At 40.6% G+C, this 4,262-nt stretch overlaps 1 long non-coding RNA gene across 1 annotated transcript; it reads left to right on the top strand.

Moving 5' to 3' along the window:
- The first annotated feature begins 2,829 nt into the window (after window positions 1-2,829).
- Window positions 2,830-3,538, top strand: LOC110226882. Its single transcript, XR_002330765.1, has 2 exons — window positions 2,830-2,943; window positions 3,243-3,538. It is a non-coding gene; the product is annotated as an uncharacterized LOC110226882 (long non-coding RNA).
- Window positions 3,539-4,262: the final 724 nt, after the last annotated feature.

Genomic DNA, 4,262 nt, shown 5'->3' with positions numbered 1-4,262 from the left:
TTAGCTGTTTTGGGAATCCGAGTTGTGGTTCTTGTCCTTATACCCAATCATAAACACGAGATCTAGTCATAATTCACTCCAAAAACACTAGCTAAGCTTCTTTATTGCTTCTCAAATCTTTGTGGGTGTGACCGAAGTCCTATGAGTTTTCGGTTTTGGAGCTTCTAAACGGAAAAACACTACTTTAGCTTTTGGGATCCAGTTGCGGTTCTACTTCTTATACCCAATCATAAATACGAGATCTAGTCATAATTCACTCCAAAAACACTAACGAAGTTTCTTATTGCTTCTAAAATATTTGTGGGTGTGGCCGAAGTCTTATGATTTTTCTGTTTTGGAGCTTCTAAACGGAAAAACACTACTTTCACTTTTGGGATCCGGTTGCGGTTCTAGTTCTCATACCCAATCATAAACACGAGATCTACTCATATTTCACTCCAAAAACACTAGACAAGCTTTTTATTGCTTCTCAAATCTTTGTCGGTGTGGCCGAAGTCTTATGAGTTTTCTGTTTTGGAGCTTCTAAACGAAAAAACACTGCTTTAGCTTTTGGGATCCAGTTGTGGTTCTAGTTCTTATACCCAATCATAAACACGAGATCTAGTCATAATTAACTCAAAAAACACTAACGAAGATTCTTATTGCTTCTCAAATATTTGTGGGTGTGGCCGAAGTCGTATGAGTTTTCTGTTTTGGAGCTTCTAAACGGAAAAACACTACTTTAGCTTTTGGGATCCAGTTGCGGTTCTAGTTCTTATACCTAATCATAAACACGAGAAATAGTCATATTTAACTCCAAAAACACTAGCCAAGCTTCTTACTGCTTCTCAATTCTTTTTGGGTGTGGCCGAAGTCCTATGAGTTTTCGATTTTGGAACTTCTAAACGAAAAAAAACACTACTTTAGCTTTTGGGATCCGGTTGTCGTTCGAGTTCTTATACCCAATCATAAACACGAGATCTAGTCATAATTCACTCCAAAAACACTAGCCAAGCTTCTTTTTGCTTCTCAAATCTTTGTGGGTGTGACCGAAGTCCTATGAGTTTTCGGTTTTGGAGCTTCTAAACGGAAAAACACTACTTTAGCTTTTGGGATTTAGTTGCAGTTCTACTTTCTTATACCCAATCATAAACAAGAGATCTACTCATATTTCACTCCAAAAACACTAGCCAAGCTTCTTATTGCTTCTCAAATCTTTGTGGGTGTGGCCGAAGTCCTATGAGTTTTCGGTTTTGGAGCTTCTAAACGGAAAAACACTACTTTAGCTTTTGGGTTCCGGTTGCGGTTCTAGTTCTGATACCGAATCATAAACACGAGATCTAGTCATAATTCACTCCAAAAATATTGAACCAAAATAACTTATCATGGTCGAGTAGAATCAAGAGAGGAAGTGTTCGGGTCAAAGAAACCAAAGTGAGCTACTCGTCCGTACGGTTCTCCTCTCGTCCGTACGATCACATATTAGGCCGTCCGTACAAGATCAAGTTCGGCCCATTGGGATTTCCTTCGACCTTCTAGTGTTATCCAAAGCCACACAAGCTTTCTAGAAGACTCTCGATCCTTCCCATTAGAGCCGTTACCTCGCAAAAGAAGAAGAAGACAAGAAGTGCTTTATCTGCTTTATGACGTGTCTTATCTCTTTGTGACCGTTGTACATATGGCATATCCTTAAGGATATTCCGATTGTCTAGCCCTTAAAAGGCAACCTTGTACTTAGCCATTTTTAGAATGAAAGAGAAATAATCTTTCCCTTCTCTAAAATCTCTCTACTCTCTCAATCTCTTCATCTCACTTTCCGATCAAAGTTTTCTTCTTTTCCGATTGATTTCTTGTCCCATCGAAACCTAAAGCTCCATAATCTAACATGGTATCAGAGCCATAAGCTCCATATCCTTCATTCAACCCACCTCATTTACTTCTGCACCAAATCTCTCTCTTTTCTTTGATTTTGTTCGATGAGTTCACTCTATGATGAGATGAGTTCTCTACACTCGAAAATCATTCTGGTTATCCTCAAGGAAGGAAACTACTTGCTGTGGTCACGAACCACAAGATCTGCCTTGTGTAGTCGGGGACTTTGGAACCATATCTTGAACGAAGAGGCGCCAAAGGAGATGACCACAAGAGATGGACAAGAAATCGTTCTTGTTGATGAAGGGAAATGGTTCCAAGAAGATCAATCGGTCTTGGTCCTCCTCCGAAACTCGCTTGAGTCCTCAATACTCGAAGCTTACTCCTATTGTGAAACTCCTAAAGAGCTTTGGGATACTCTCTTTAATGTGTTTGGGAATCTCTCCAACTTGAGCCGGGTGTTCGAAGTGAAGAAGGCCATCAACGATCTCTCTCAAGGAGACATGGAGTTCACTCAACATTTCGGCAAGTTTAGGTCTCTTTGGGCGGAGCTCGAGATGCTAAGGCCTAACACCATTGATCCGGCGATCCTCAACGAAAGGCGTGAACAAGACAAGGTCTTTGGTCTCCTTCTCACCTTGAACTCCACCTACAATGATCTCATCAAGCACTTACTCCGAGCCGGGAAGCTACCTAATCTAGAAGAAGTGTGCTCTCAAATCCAAAAGGAGCAAGGATCTCTTGGTCTCTTCGGGAACAAAGGAGAGCTTGCTACAGCCAACAAAGGAGAGCTCACCACCGCCAACAAGGGAAGCTACAAGTCCGAGAACAAGAGAGGCCTAACTTGTGACCATTGCAAAAAGACGGGTCATACCAAGGAGAAGTGTTGGATCCTCCATCCCCATCTCCGACCAAGTAAATGGAAGGATCCTAAAGCTCATCAAGCGAACTGGAGCCAAGAGACTCAAGACATCTCCGGACCTGGACCCTCAACTCAAGCTAATGGTGTTGGAGTGGCAATGACGGCGTCTTCGGAGTATGTGAAGAAATCTGATCTCGATGCTCTCATTAAGGCTCTTAAGGAGTCATCCGGTAAATCCTATCATGCTATTGCTCATACTCTAAAACCTCTTATTGTTGATTCGGGGGCCTCTGATCACATGATTAGTGATTCTAGGCTAATGAACAATATTGAACCGGCTTTAGGAAACGTGGTGATTGCTAATGGGGATAAAATTCCGGTTAAAGGAATAGGTGACTTAGAGCTATTTGATAAGAAGTCTAAAGCCTTCTACATGCCAAATTTTACTTCTAACTTGCTTTACGTTAAAAGAGCAACGGCCGATTTAAATTGTTATGCGATATTTGGACCTAATGATGTTTACTTTCAGGATATTGAATCAAGTAGGGTGCTTGGTCAAGGAGTTACAAAGGATGGTCTTTATGTTCTAGAAGACACAAAGCTATCCGAACCTTTATCTTCTCATTTTAGTTCAAGTATTGTTGTTGCGAATAATGCTATTTGGCATGCTAGACTAGGTCATCCCCATCCTCGGGCTTTAAGTTTAATGCTACCAAAAGTTTCATTTCAAAGTCTTGATTGTGAAGCTTGTATTCTTGGTAAACATTGCAAAGCTATTTTTCCTAAGTCGTCTACTATTTATGAAAGTTGCTTTGATTTAATTCATTCGGATGTGTGGACTTCACCTTGTTTATCAAGAGAAAACCAAAAAATATTTTGTCACATTTATTGATGAAAAATCAAAGTATACTTGGCTTACTCTTCTTCCTTCAAAAGATCGTGTTCTTGAAGCTTTTAAAAACTTCCATACTTATGTGACTAACCAATACAATGCCAAGATTAAGATTTTTAGATCCGACAATGGTGGGGAGTATACAAGTCAAGCATTCAAGGAGCACCTAGCATCACACGGAATCATCCACCAAACAAGTTGCCGTTACACTCCTCAACAAAATGGTGTATCCGAACGCAAGAATCGACACCTAATGGAGATTGCAAGGTCCATAATGTTTCACACAAATGTTCCAAAGAGATTTTGGAGTGATGCCGTGATGACCGCGTGTTACTTGATCGATAGAACACCAACAAAGATTCTACAAGACAAGTCTCCATTTGAGGTACTCACTAAGACTAAGCCTTCCCTTGATCACTTACGTGTGTTTGGTTGTGTTTGCTATGTCTTTGTTCCCAGAGATCAAAGGAACAAGCTCCAAGCCAAAAGCACTAAGGGAATGTTCATCGGGTATTCAACAACTCAAAAGGGTTACAAGTGTTATGTACCGGAGTCAAGGAAAGTTTTGGTGTCAAGAGATGTGAAGTTTGTGGAAGACAAGGGATTCTATGACAAGAAGGATTGGGAAAGTCTTAAGGATTTGTCTAGCTCACCATC

The sequence above is a fragment of the Arabidopsis lyrata genome (genome assembly GCF_000004255.2).
Source record: "Arabidopsis lyrata subsp. lyrata unplaced genomic scaffold ARALYscaffold_10, whole genome shotgun sequence".
Taxonomy (NCBI): domain Eukaryota; kingdom Viridiplantae; phylum Streptophyta; class Magnoliopsida; order Brassicales; family Brassicaceae; genus Arabidopsis; species Arabidopsis lyrata.
This window is presented reverse-complemented; position numbering and strand designations above follow the sequence as displayed.